The following is a 16,121-nucleotide window of genomic DNA, read 5'->3' as shown; positions in this document are numbered from 1 at the left end:
CCTATCAAAATATTTGAGACACAGCTAAAGCAGTACTGAGAGGGAAACTTATAGCCATACAATTACATATTAAACACCAAGAAGAAGCTCAAATGAACAACCTTACTTCAGACCTCAAGTACTTAGAGGACAAGGAACAAAGGAACCCTAAAGCATCCAGAAGTACAGAAATCACTAAAATTAGAGCAGAAATAAACAACATTGAAATAAAAGAACCATACAAAAGATCAATGAAGCCAAATGTTGGTTCTTTGAAAGATTAAAGAAAATCGACACAACCCCAGCCAGACTCACCAAACAAAAAAGAGAGAAGACTCAAATTAATAGAATTGTAAACGATGGAGGAGATATCACAACTGACACCACAAAAATCCAGAAAATCCCCCGAAACTTCTATAAAGAACTATACGCCACCAAGCTAGAGAATTTGAAAGAAATGGAATAATTCCTAGGAATATATGCCTTTCATAAATTGAACCAAGTAGAAGTACAAAATCTAAATCCACCAATCGAAGACAAAGAAATTTAAAACCGTTATTAAGAACCTCCCCAACAACAAAAGTCCTGGACCAGATGCCCTCACAAATGAATTCTACAAAACTTTCAGGAAACAGTTAGTACCCATATTTCGTAAGTATACCAAAAGTATACGAAAAGCTGACAGGGACACAACAAAAAAGGAAAACTACAGACCAATATCTCTGATGAACATAGATGCCAAAATATTAAACAAGAACTTGGACAACAGGATACAGCAACATATCAAAAAGATTGTTCATCACGACCAAGTGGGATTCATCCCAGGAATGCAAGGCTGGTTCAACATCCATAAGTCAATCAATGTCATTCACCACATCAATAAAAGCAAACCCAAAAACCATATGATTTTCTCAACAGTTGCAGAGAAAGCCTTTGACAAAATCCAACACCCATTCATCCTCAAAACTCTACAAAAAATGGGAAGAGATGGGAAATTCCTCAAAATAGTGGAGTCTATATATAACAAACCTACAGCCAACATCATACTCAATGGACAGAAGCTGAAAGCATACCCCTCAGATCGGGGACTAGACAGGACTGTCCACTGTCACCGTTACTCTTCAACATAGTATTGGAGTTCTTGCCATAGCAATCAGGTAAGCTAAAGGATTCAAAGGAATACAGATTGGAAGGGAAGAAGTCAAGCTCTCACTATTTTCAGATGATATGATAGTATACATAGAAAAACCTAAAGAATCCAGCAGAAAAATACTGGAAGTTATTAGGCAATATAGCAAGGCATCAGGCTACAAAATCAATGTACACAAATCAGTGGCATTTCTTTATGCAAACACTAAATCTGAAGAGGAAGACATTCAGAAATTACTCCCATTTACTGTTTCAGCAAAATCAATCAAATACTTAGGAATAAAGTTGACCAAAGAAGGGAAAGACTTATATACAGAAAATTATGAGTCGCTACTCAAGGAAATAGAAACTGATACCAAGAAATGGAAAGATATCCCACGCTCATGGATTGGAAGAATAAATATCATCAAAATGAATATTCTCCCCAGAGCCATATACAAATTTAATGCAATACCCATCAAAGTTCCACCAAGCTTCTTTAAGAGAATAGAACAAACACTACAATCATTTATCTGGAACCTGAAAACACCTATAATTGCCAAAACCATCTTGAGGAAAAGAAACAGAAATGGAGGCATCACATTCCCAGACCTTAAACTATATTATAAAGCCATCATCATCAAAACAGCATGATACTGGAACAAAAATAGGCATACAGACTAGTGGAACAGAACTGATAGCCCAGAAATAAATCCCCACACCTATGAACATCTAATCTTTGATAATGGGGCCAAAGGATTAAATGGAAGAAGGAGGCTCTCTTCAATAAATGGTGTTGGGGAAACTGGGTTGTAACATGCAGAAGAATGAAATTGAACCACTTTATCTCACTAGAAACAAAAATAAACTCCAAATGGATCAAAGACCTAGATGTCAGACCAGAAACAATCAAATACTTAGAGGAAAACATTGGTAAAACAGTTTCCCACCTACACCTCAAAGACATCTTTGATGAATCAAACCCAACTGCAAGGAAAACTAAAGCAGAAGCAAACCAATGGGACTTTATCAAATTGAAAAGCTTCTGCACAGCCAAAGAAACTATTAAACAAACAGAGAGACCCCTCACAGAATGGGAGAAGATCTTCACATGCCATACATCAGACAAGAAACTAATCACCAAAATATATAAAGAGCTCAGCAAACTTAGCACCAAAAAAGCAAATGACTTCATCCAAAAATGGGCAGAGGATATGAACAAAACATTCACCTCAGAGGAGATCCAAAAGGCTAACAAACATATGAAAACTGCTCTAGGTCACTGATTGTCAGAGAAATGCAAATTAAGACAACACTAAGATACCACCTCACTCCTGTAAGAATGGCATACATCAAAAAGGACAGCAGCAACAAATGCTGGAGAGGCTGTGGGGACAGGAGGAACCCTTTTGCATTGCTGGTGGGAATGTAAATTGGCACAGCCTCTGTGGAGAGAAGTCTGGAAAACTCTCACAAGGCTAGACATGGACCTTCCATATGATCCAGTAATTCCTCTCCCAGGGTTATACCCCAAGGACTCTATAACACCCAACCAAAAAGGGGTATGTACTCCTATGTTCATAGCAGCACAATTCATAATAGCTAAAACCTGGAAGCAACCCAGGTTCCCAACAACAGATGAGTGGTTGAGAAAGCTGTGGTATATATACACAATGGAATACTATGCAGCTATCAAGAACAATGAACCCACCTTCTCTGACCCATCTTGGACAGAGCTAGAAGGAGTTATGTTAAGTGAGCTAAGTCAGAAAGATAAAGATGAGTATGGGATGATCCCACTCATCAACAGAAGTTGACTAAGAAGATCTGAAAGGGAAACTAAAAGCAGGACCTGACCAAATTGTAAGCAGGGCACCAAAGTAAAAACCCTGTGGTGAGGGGTAGACATACAGCTTCCTGGGCCATTGGGGGTTGGAAGTGGGTGGGAGGGATGGGTCACAGTCTTTTGGTGGTGGGAATGGTGTTTATGTACAATCCTAGTTAAATGTAGTTATATAAATCTCTAGTTAATTAATATGAGAGGGGGATTAATTAATTGTATGTCTCGAAGTTTTTCAAAAAACAAACTGAATCTTTTTAATATATAGGCTGTGTAATTGATATGCAGACTCTCTCAAAAGCCTAGACCAAGTAGATCAGAAGCAACCAATAGTACAGCTATATACAAGATACTGAGTACTGCACAGCAAACCCTAACAAAATGACTTTTCAAAGTTAACCCAATTACCAAATAATGTGATGATAACATTAACTATCAATTTTCTTTTTGAACCCTAAGACAGCAGGAACCTCACATCTCCACTATAGAGCCTCTACTTCCCCCAGTCCTGGAACCCTTGGGTAGGGCTCACTTTCCCGTATGCCTCTCCCAATACATATCAAATAATATTGCATCTGCCGATCACAACCTAACCAACATAAGGATTGCCACCTCAACATGCTTCACTTCAGACTGTGTCCAGAGACTTCACGTGTGGAATGACAACCCTTCAGCTTCATTACTCGAGGGCAACCTTTCCTTTCATAGTATACTTTAATTCCATCTCAGTTGGTTCACTTTCTAACAAAGTCCCAAAACCTAGATATACACCAGTTTCTGTGAGAGAGAGCATAAGTTCACACGTATCCGTAAACAACTGCAAAATATATACCTGAAAGCACAAGTACACTAGAGTATGCAGTGAGTACCCCCCTAACACTTCCTCTCCACTATTCCAACCTTTGGGTCCATGATTGTTCAACTATTTGTTTGGCTTTGTTTGTTAACTCTCTTTTCAGTTACCAGGTTCCAGATGTCATCAGGATGCCTGCCAGGCTTCCCTAGACTGAAGACCCCACCAATGTGTCCTGGAGCTCTGCTTCCCCAGGGACCCACCCGACTAGGGAAAGAGAGAGGCAGACTGGGAGTATGGACTGACCAGCCAATGCCCATGTTCAGCGGGGAAGCAATTACAGAAGCCAGACCTTCTACCTTCTGCAACCCACAATGACCCTGAGTCCATGCTCCCAGAGCGATAGAGAATGGGAAAGCTATCAGGGAAGGGGGTGTGATATGGAGATTGAGTGGTGGGAATTGTGTGGAATTGTACTCCTCCTCCCCTATGGTTTTGTTAATTAATCCTTTCTTAAATAAAATTAAAAAAGAAAAAAAGATAAAAATCACTGTGAAGTAAATAATTTTAAAACTACAAAGAAAAAGGAAAGGTTTTCAGAATGATAGAAACTACTTTTTCATATTACATCAGTTTTGTTTTTACATATATATTCTCTGGGTGACTAGAGGGTGACTAATTTTGAAAAATTTTACCTTAGCAACCAGGAAAAGGCCAATACCAAATACAAAAAGGAATCTGACAGGCTTTAATTGCATCCCCTACTTTCTCATTAAAGTCATCATGAATAACTTTGAGAAAAACAAAATGAACTAAGATATGTTACTTTACAAATCTCTTTTCATTTTAAAGAAGGTACTAAGAGAAAGCTGGTAATCATACACAATTCAGTTCAAGTGCCTCAATTGTTCATGGTGTAAACTACGCGTGTATTTTTGTATTCGTGGCATCTAAAGGGAGAACATTCTTGCCATTAGGAATCCAGCTGCATAATGGCTTCGCAAAAATACAATTTTGATCTGGACACTTAGATTGATTTCTACACATTTCTTGTAGACAAATGCCTTTTTTTTTTTTTTACATTGGTTCTAATGTTTAAAAAAAGTGCAACACTCCTGGTATTTTGCTGCAAATCAGCTTCAGGACATAAAACTAAGTTTTAAAAGCTTTTCTGAAACAGGCAAAAATATACAGCTTCTACTATTCTCTTGGATTCTTAACCCGATCCCTCAGTGTTTATAACTGTTTGTTTACTATATGCTGAAATCTAACAGTGTGAAGAAAAACTGCTAACTGGAGAATGCATAGAGATTAGAATACTGAACATCTATAAATTAACATTTGATAATTCCTGAGTTAAAATGAAATTATTTCTGGAGGTAAATTCTATCATTCAATATGGTAGCCAGTAATATGTCAACAATTATACTTTAGGGTTGGGGCTAGGTAACAGTGTAGATATAAGGGGTAGATAGAATAATGGTTATGTGGAGAGACTGTAATGCCTAAGGCTTTAATGTCCTATGTTCGGTCCCCTACACTACCATAAACCAAATCTGAGCAGTGCTCTAGTTAAAAAAAAGTGCTTTATGACAAAGGGACACTAAATTTATGATATACTGATAAAAACTGACTATATACATTTATGCTGCTGTTGTTTGTATGATAAGTACAAGTTTTGATAGATTCCTATAAGTTGGATAAAATTTAATAAACCACATATGTGATAAAATACATATAGATAATATCATAGACATATATATATTTTTATAGATAGAGAAGCAGAGAGGCCTTACCTGCAGGGGAAAAACTTCATGAGTAGTGAAGCAGGGTTACAAGTGTCTGTCCTTTTCCTTCTTTAACTCACCCCTCTCAATTTCTCTCTATCTCTATCCAACAATAAGTAAATTAAACTATTTTAAAAGACTTATTGAGAGAGAGTCAGAGAGGGAAAATGACCAAAACATGAAAGCTTTCTTTACTTCAGTGGGGGCCAGGTTTGAACCTGGATCCTATACAAGGCAAAATAATACATCCTGAGGCAGATAAACAAGGGTTAATTTCTCCAGAGAGAAGTTATGGGTTGTCTCAAGATGAATAAGAACACAGCTGGAGGTAACCTTCCCCCTCCCCTCAACATAGATGGGACACAAAAGCTGAATAAGGGCAAGAGACTAGCATACTTTAATGATTACTCTTTAGTAACTACCAGGCCACCACATCACCTGGGGCCCTAGGCAGGGACTCTTGGGATTCCCACACAGACATGATAGGCATGAGGGATTTAACAGATCCCTCTTGCCACTATTATTGGTCATTTCCATCAGGAACAACATAATGGACTCCTTCGTGGGACCCTAGAGAGATTAATGTGGATCAACAAAGGTAGGGACTGTTCCAGTCTCTGAAGGGAGGTTGGACAACATACTCTACTTACCACCTTAGGAAGATGAGTCCTAAAATTAGTGCATCCTAATATGTTCCTAGCCATGACCACAGAATATGAGCTCAGACCTACAGAGATGCAGAGATTTCAAAGGCTCCTGTGCTGAATATAGGCTCCAGATCAAATTGATGGGGTTTACAGTTAACAACATGGGACATTCTGATACAAGTCATAACCTTGACCTTGGTCACCCAATAGTGAATCTGCTACCCCACCTGCAAGAGGGTCTGATAGCAAATAGCAAGATAAGCAGAAAAAAATGTTTTTTATTGTAGAGAAGAAAAAAAGTCTTTTTAAGCTTGTTGCTGTGAGCAAAGTTTAAAAGCAAAAGCCCATAGTGTCCATGGCCCAATTTTTGGACAGGAGTCCAGTGGGTCTGCAATAATAAATGCTTCTTCCTGTTTGGAAGCCTCTGTGTGTCTTCTCTCCCTGAGAATCCTACAGTGTTCTCAGTGATTTTTTTGGCAGCCACATATATTAGCTTTTTATCCAAACATTCAGGCTTATAGTTTAGCAAAACCCTGGGAAGTTTTGAGTATTATCAAGTTATTCTTTTTCATGGCAATAATGTATGTTGGGGGGAGGTTAGAAGGAAAAAAGAACAGGGAAGGGGCAGGCAGTGGCACACATGGTTAAAGTGCACAAGGACCCAGGTTCAAGCCCCTAGTCCCCACCTGCAGGAAGAAAGCTTCATAAGTGTTGAAGCAGGGCTGCAGGTGTCTCTCTGTCTCTCTCCTTATCTCTATCTCTCCTCTCAGTCTGTTTTTCTCCACTAATAAAGAAACAAGAAAAGAAAAAGAATAATGGGGCTAGTTAACCAATTCCTATCTTTATGAGCTGTACTGAAAGTCACCTCATCATCATGAGAAAAACTTGTATCACTTTCCACCTTTAGGACCTCTGAGGAGGGGGAAGAGGGCGGGGTCCATAACCAATTTCCAATTAGTTAACCAAGCCAGCTGAAGTAAGAAAGCTTCACTGAAAATCAAAGGAACAGGAGACCCCAGCAAGTCTCCACACTAAGGAACAAGAGTTCTCCCACAAGCCATCTTGCTGGACCAAAGATGCCAAGAGACCAGATACTCCCTTGTTTTAGGGGTTTGCTTAGTCTGTTCCCTCATTTTGACTGACTGACTCACTTTAAATAGGTAAGGCAGCCTGATGCATTGATTCAAATGGGAACTTCATCTAAAATACCCAGGGAGTAGACCATGATCTACTACCTTGGTATTCTATCGATCAATTAATATAATGCTGATATCAAACTATATGGCCCTCTGATTTGGTGTTTCTCAGTAATTAAAGAAAAATATCAACAATTGTTACTTCAAACATTTCTTCTTTTCAACATAATAAAGCTGATGAAGGCCTCCACTTCCTGATGCCATAGAAAGGAGAATACTGTCACCGCAGCTTTTGCAAAAAAGGAAGATAAAGATTCATTTGGTACCTGGTTAAGTGTACACATTATAGTATTTAAGGATTAGGGTTCAAGTTCCTGGTCCCCACTTGCAAGGGGAAAGCTTCATGAGTGGTAAGTCAGGGCTGTAAGTGTCTCTCTGTCTCTCTCCTTCAATATTCCCCCTTCCTCTCTCAATTCCTCCCTATCTCTACCCAATAGTAAAAAAGTAATAAAATATACATTTTTAGAAGACAAAGGGTCATTTGTTGACATTCAAGTATACAATTCAGGCAGAAATAATACTCAAGTCAGTCTCTCTGCGTCCTTGTCTCAGGGAGCATTTATACGTGTAGAGGGGGAGTGGTTTCTGGAGTAAAAATGATGGAACCTGAAGTTATTAGGTCTTCCAGTCTCTTAGCTCTTGAAGGCTTTTTTGTGTTTTTTTTTATCTGCAAAAAAAGTGTAATTGTTCCTATCATGTTAGATTACTCTATAGGACCTAGGCAAGCAGTAATGGAGTAGATAATGGGAGTCTCAGATATGGAGTTTTCATTTCCTTTCTTCTATCCTTTCATTCACTCTCCCTCCCTTACTTCTTTCCTTCCTTCTCTTCACTGTTCCTGATGACTTTTTCATAAGAAATCAATAGAAAGAGAAACCACAGTATGAAAACTTACAGTGCACTGGGAGTTGGCCTCAAATCTGAGTCAAATACATGAAAAAGTGAGAGCTCTCACCAAGTGAGTGGTTTTTCTGGTCATGTTCTTCCATTTTCCAAATTAAGTTTGTTCATATTAATTGTCCCTTGCATAAAATTCCTTGTAAGGAGTTGTGATGGTGGGAATTGTACCCTTCTTATCTTATGATCCTGTCAGTGTTTCCATTTTATAAATAAAAATTTTTAAAAAGTCCTTGTAAGCAAACATGGAGCCTTAATTTTTATTTCCACTTTACATCCTGATTTGCCACATCAGATCACTTGACCCTCTAGGGCTAGCCAAATCTTGATGCCATGGTTTTAGCAACATAACATACCACCCTCTTTATCCAATAAAAATATTTTTAGTTTAATTTTTTAATTTTTATTATCTTTATTTATTTATTGGATAGAGGTAGTCAGAAAGATAAATGGAATGGGGAGATAGAAAGGCAAGCACCTGCGGCACTGCATTACCATTTGCAAAGCTTTCCCTCCTGCAGGTGAAGGCCAGGGACTCAAACCTGGATTCTTGTGTATTGTAACATGTGCTCTCAACCAGGTGTGCCACCACCCAGCCCATTAAATTACTTTTCTACTTGACTATGTGGTATATCTGCTCAACCATTCTTCTATCACAATTCAATAGGACTCCTATTCCTTTTGCTTCCTAGTACAAATATTTGTATATATTCTTCACAGCATGATTAGAATGCAATCTGAGATTAATATATACTACTTTATTGAGAATAATGCTAGTTAATCAATAAGACAAACCTGATGATTCAAGGCATGAATGAGGTGTGCAAAAATGAATAAGTAAATTGAACAATGTGGCCTTGTGGGTGGCACAGAGTTACTGGTGTGTGAAAACCACACCTCTTGCAATTACTCCTAGGATATAGATCCTTTTCTGTAGAACAATGCCGTATGATGTTATCTTCCATAAACACATATAAAGGTTGTGGCTCTAGACCTGAATTTTTAAATATATTTTAATCCACTTCATTTAAAAAAAAAAGTTGACTACTGGGTGGCATGACTATGGAATAGGGATAGAATAATCTCTTCTCCTCAAACAACAAATAATTACAACTATCAGAAAGTCATAACCTACAGCTGAAAGACCTGAAGCCTCAGGTGGGTGCTCACTCAAATGCAGTTGGGGCAAAAAGGAGTGTGTAGGTTGAAGAACAGCAATTAAATCAGAGCTCTGGGGTGCACAGAGCTGAGCTGAGCCATTTTGGATATTTTACTTTAAGCACAGCAGGCAAAGAAGGTTGTTCATAGTGTCAGAAAGAAGAAAGAGGGAAAGAAAGAAAGGGAGAAAGAAAGAAAAAAGAAAGAAAAAAAAAAAAAAGAAAGAGGCTTAAAACCTCTCAATCTTTGGCTCAGGGGACATCTAGCCTTCTGAAGTTAAGGGGCAAGGGCGCAACCTAAAACAGAGCATTAGTGACCATAAGACAGCCCAAAGCAACCTATCCCTCCCAGTCCTCCCACCACAAATAATACAAAGTAAGGAAGCCTAGAGATCACATTAGCACCACCTGCTGGCTACCAATAACCAGCACAGAGTCGCAGCAATTGCATCTTTCTCCTCTTCCAGTTCAGACACAAGTCAATCCAGGCAAGTATAATTAATGGATCAAATGGTATTGAGAAAGGGAACTCATAACACACTATATATATAATATTTAAACCAAGAATAAACATTGGAGAAATAAACCAGGACAAAAGTCCATATAAAATGCCCCCAAAGGGTTTTGAAGACAAGATCCAAACACTAATAGAATTATTAAACACTATATGAAAGTAATATCATCAGAAATAGGGAGACATCAAAAGAGACTATGAAAAAAAGCACTAACAAACTGGAGGTAATTAGAGAACTGAAAGCTGAAATAGCTGAGCTAAGAGCATAATTAGCTGAATAACTAATACAGTATTACAGCAGGGTAAGAAAATAGCTGAGCTATAGAAAACAACAGAGGGGAGAGAGAATGTAATAAGTGAGGCAGAAAACAGAACTAGCAAGATTGAGGATGAATTAGAGAAGACTAAGAAAGAAGTAAGAGATCTAAAAAAGAGATTCTGAAAACAACAACAGAGACATATAGGATGACTTCAAAATATGTAATATATACATTATTGGCTTGCCAGAGGAAGAAATAGAGGGAGGGAAATAAAGCATTCTACAGGACTTAAAAGCTGAAACTCTAGACAACATAAAAGTCATAATGGTTCAAGAAGGTCAGAGGGTCCCAAACAGAATTAACCCAGACTTAAAAGACACCAAAACACGCTGTATTTAGAATGAAAAGGAATAAAGATAAATAAAGGATTTTGAGTGCTGCAAGAGAAAAATAAAAAGTCACCTACAGAGGGAAACCCATAAGATTAGCAGCAGATTTTTCCACACAAACACTACATGCCAGAAAAGAATGGCAAGATATCTATAGAGTGCTCAATGAAAAAGGCTGACAAGCAAGCCTATTTTATCCTGCTAGACTAACATTCAAACTATATGGAGGCATAAAAAGCTTCTCAGACAAGCAACGGTTGAAGGAACCAACTATCACCAACTATCACCCTGCAAGAAGTTCTGAAAGATCTCTTATAAAACAGTCAAAGCATCATAAACATGCCATATATCAGAACACTCTAAAAGTTTAGAATAATGACTTTAAAATATTTTCATTCTATAATGTCAATAAATGTAAATTGTCTGAATTCACCTATTAAAAGGCATAGAGTGGGAAAACACAACCTAACCATTCTGCAGGAATCCCACCTAATTCAACAAGATAAATACAGACTCAAAGTGAAAGGATGGAAAATTACCATACAAGCCAATAGACCACAAAAGGGGTGGGGGTAGGGGCAGCAACAGCTTTTCTCAATCTGACACAGTAGAACTTTGAACAAACAAAATTTAAAATGATAGGAATGGACATTACTAAGTGCTCAGAGGATCAGTAAATCTAGAGGTCTTAACGATTATGAACATCTATGTACCCAATGAGAGGCCATTTAAACACATCAAACATCTACTGAAAGGGCTACAACAATGTATTAACTGCAACACAGTAATAGTAGGGATTTCAACACCCCTTGGATGTTAGACCAGAAACTATCAAATACTTAGAGGAAAATATTGGCAGAAATATTTTCCATCTAAATTTTAAGTGCACCTTCAATGAAATGAATCCATGTACAAAAGAAAAAAAGAGCAATAAACACAAGGCAGACCTTGGACTGGGTGTGGTGTATGGCACCAAAGTAAAGCAGTCTGGGGTGGGGGGGGGGTTCATGTCCTGGAACATGATGGCAGAGGAAGACCTAGAAGGTCATTGAATTGTTATGTGGAAAACTGAGAAATGTGAACATACAAGATGAAGGATGTGTCACATAAGTTTTGGTATTTGTTATAATCTTTTAAAAATTATTCTATTATCATTAATTAATTATGATTGACAAGACCATAGGATAAAAGGGGTACAGGTTTACACAGTTCACACCAACAAAGTTCTGCATCCCATCCCCTCCATTGGAAGCTTCCCTAGTATTTATCCCTCTGGGAGCATAGACCCAGGGTCCACTAAGGGGTGCAAAATATGGAAGGTCTGGCTTCTGTAATTGTTTCTCTGCTCGACATGGGCTTTGGCAGGTCGATTCATACCCATGACCTGTCTGTATCTTTCCCTAGTGGAGTAAAACTCTTGAAAAGGTCCCAGGATATATTTGTGAGGTTTTCTGCCCAGGCAAGTCAGGTTGTTGTCATGATAGCATCTGAAACTTGGTGGCAGAAAAGCATTAAAATATAAAGCAGAGCAAATTCTTTGATAATTAGGAACCTAAAGGCAAGAGTATGGCAGGTTAGATTTGGGGTCTCCATTTTGGAAAACGATAGTAGGTCTATTTCAGGTATAATTCCAGTTTTGCTATTTCTTAACTCTCTTTCTGATGGACATTATACCCTGTCAACTATTTTTATTTTAATCTCCTTCTCCTTCTGTGACTTCTGCTGTCTTAAGAAAATATAGATTCCCCTTCCTGTGACTTGTAAATAGCAGTTGTTCAGGAAGGTCATGTGAAAACTCCTTTCCAGTTTGATATGGACTACCTGTTTCTTGTTTGTTTGTTTTGTTTTATTTTATTTTTTTTTAATCTACACTTAATACTGATGATATTTCTTGGGGAGATATGGAAATGTACCCTTGCTACAGCAAAAAGACCTGTCAACATTTCTTCAACAAAGTGATACTAGAATTAGGAAAAAATAAAAGAAAAACTACATTTAAATGAGATGGGGGAGGATTTAGTTATTATTATGTCTTTCATTTAAGTTTTGGGGATTCCTATGAGTTAAAGTTTTTTGGGGTAATTAATAGAGAAAAAACAAAGGAAATGTGTATTTAACAAGGCCATTTGAGTTTTATTTCCCAAGTAGTGATGTTGCTGACAAAGAGACTAGAGAAACACTCTCAGAAGTTTAGTAAATAGAAATGTTAAAAATTCTATTTTCCCCCATAAAGAACTGAAACATTTTGTTTATAAAACCATAATTAGGCTATCTGGTAATGAACTATTACACAGGTGTAACTCCTTATGAAAATAAAGTTATAATTATAGGCAAACAGCTGGGTGCATTCAGACGCTGTTCACTCTTTTCATCTTAGAGATGCTAAGGAATAAAGAGGAAAACAGCATTGATTTCTTTTTTCCTTAGGCTTCTTGCTGTGCCTTTAAAAATACTTCTTCGGCTTTTTATTTTTTTGACTACATAATAAACACCTCCTCCAATTTTTATTTTTAAAAAAGTCTGTCATACTCAGAATATATATATGCCAGTGTGTATTAACTTGATAAAATAAAATTGAGAAAGAGAAACTATAAAGTTGATGATTTCAATTACTATTACTGCTCATAAAAACTTCAAGTCACCATCTGATTAAAGTCAAATTGTTTTATCTGTCAAATTCAGGAAGGAATCTGTGGCTGTATTTTATCAACAATTTTGAGGCAAAACACAACATTTAATTTAATGTTCAACATGATTTTATGACACAATGGGGTTTCTTAACTTTAGCAGTAATGTTTGGTACTGTGAACCAAACTGGCTTCTACTACTGAGATCACAGGGACATCTGATACCCTGACACTTCACTTGAGTAACTGTAGATAGGAACTTCTGGAAGATAGAACATTTAGTGTGGGATCCTAAGCAAATATTTCCAATTCTGACATCATCTTTCCAGAAAATACCTTTAGCCTACCTTCATGTGAGATATTGGGCTCAGGGAAAAATTAGTAGAGTCGTGGACCCCTTGGAATAGACCTAAATGAGAACTTCTTAGCTATTTCCAAAATGGAGAACCCAAATCTCATCTTCTATATTCTTACCTTTAGGTTCCTGATTATTTAAAAAAAATGTTCTGCTTTATATTTTAATGCTTTTCAGCCATCAAGAAGCAGATGCTACCATGATGCCAACCTGACTTCCCTGGGCAGAGGACTTCACCAGAGTGTCCTGGAACCTCAACTATCCAGAGTGCCGCCCCACCAGAGAAATATAGAAACAGGCTGGGAGTATGAACAGACCTTCCAATGCCCATGATCAGTGGAGAAGTAATTACAGAAGCCAGACCTTCTGTCTTCTGCACCCCATAATGATCCTGGGTTCATACACCCAGTGGGATAAAGAATAGGAAAGTTTCCAATGGAGGGGATGGGATGTGGAACTTTGGTGATGGGAATTGTGTGTAATTGCACACCAACAGTGGGATAAAGAATAGGAAAGTTTCCAATGGAGGGGATGGGATGTGGAACTTTGGTGATGGGAATGGTGTGTAATTGCACATCCAACAGATTTGTCAATCATAATTAAATCAATAAAAAAGGGGGGGAGGAAAAGACATGTTCCATAGCTGTGGACCAGGCAAAGGCCAGTACTAGACACAGTAAGAAGGTGGTATAGCCTCTGAAAAAAAAATATCCCTTTGTTGGTGCCCTTGTCTTGGACTTGAAATCTCCAGAGCTAGAAAAAATATATCCCATATATAAATAATATTTTAAACCATTCAATATCAGGATTTGTTCATTTCTTTGTTTTATATCTGTGTCTACTTATTATTGTGGTAGTTATGGCTAATATAATGGGAAAATTTCAGGCTATGAGATTATTGGAATACTTACCCAACTTGAATTTTCTCCCAGGTTGATGGATGTGTACTGCCTCCATTGCTTATAATCTCTGACTTGATACATAGACTTTTTTCTCAAATATAAATGTCTAATAAAGAATTGTGAGACTGTATTACAAAAAGAGGTTGTATCATTCCTCCCTGCAAGATATCATCATTATACTTTGTTCCAGGATTTGAAAACATACAGGGCTACCAAAAAAAAAAGAAGAAAAAAAGAAAGACTGTCCAATTTTGGGAAAATGTACCACCATCAGGAAGGACAGCCTCAGTTTCCCAAACGTATGCATTTTCTGATGAATCTCAAATAACCTGTGAGTTCTTTCATCTGATAAGTGACAGGATGTGGTGCTGAGAATGAATCCTGCATTGGAAATCTAGAAGGGGAGGTCTTCTTGCATTAAGCTAGTTTTTCAAATCTAGTATGAAAACAAGTACTATAAAAAATCTGATTTATTAGATCATGCCTTAAATTCCCATTTGGGGCAAGTTTCGGGGGAGGATTTTGTTGCTATTCTGTGAAGCACACTTTTAAAGATTATTTATTTATTTATTTATTATGGATAGAGAAAGAAAATGAGAGGGGAGGGGAATTAAGAGGGAGAGAGAAACCTATAGACTTACTCTACCACTTGTGATACCCCACCCCCAGAAGGTGGGAAGGAGAAGTTTAAACAGCCTTGGTCCTTGTGCATTATAATGTGTGCATGTGTGCGCTTAACCAGATGTGCCATTACCTGGACCCTTTGTGAAGCACACTTTAAGCAGAAAGAAATTGGGATGTTTTGTTTCTCAAAAAGAACTAAACTTAAGACATAATTTTTTCCATGAGAAAGCAGGAATAAAAACATGCTACCATGATGCCAAGCGGACTTCCCTTGAAGACAACCCCACCCATGTGTCCTGGAGTTCCATTTCCCCATTGCCCTGCCCAGATAGGGAAAGAGAGAGACAACTGGGAGTATGGATCAACCTCCCAATGCCCATGTTCAGCGGGGAAGCAATTACAGAAGCCAGACCTTCCACAATCTGCACCCTATAATGTCCTTTAGTCCATGCTTCCAGAGGGATAAAGAATAGGAAAGTTATCAGGAGAGGTGATAGGATAGGGAGGTTCTGGTGGTGGGAATTGTGTGGAGTAGTACCCATCTTATCATATGATTTTTGTCAGTGCTTTCTTTTGATAAATAAAATTATATTGAAAACTTTTTATCCCAATATCCTGGTACTGAAACAAAAATAGAATAGTGGAATAGAATTGAAATTCCAGAAATTAGCCCCAAAGGTATATAAGGAACTCACTAAACTGGAGGAGGGGGTTTAAAAAATGGGGAAAGAATATGGACAAAATCTTCACCAATAAAGATCCAGAGTGCCAACAGACATAAAATAAAAAAGTCTCAAAGTTACTAGTTATCAAAGAAATGCAAATAAAGATAATTAAATGTCACTTCACAACTATATAGAAAATTGAAAAACAATAGGAGCAGAAGAGGATGTGGGGGAAAGAAAATAACCTATATCTATACTGCTTGTAGGAATGTAATTTTTGTGTAAAGTAGCCTGGAGCTTTCTTAGAACAGTAGAAATGGTCTTACCCTATGATCAGTAGTTTTTCTCCTGGGGATTTATC

This window comes from Erinaceus europaeus, chromosome 3 (assembly GCF_950295315.1).
Source record: "Erinaceus europaeus chromosome 3, mEriEur2.1, whole genome shotgun sequence".
Taxonomy (NCBI): Eukaryota; Metazoa; Chordata; class Mammalia; order Eulipotyphla; family Erinaceidae; genus Erinaceus; species Erinaceus europaeus.
Note: the sequence above shows the minus strand (reverse complement) of the source record.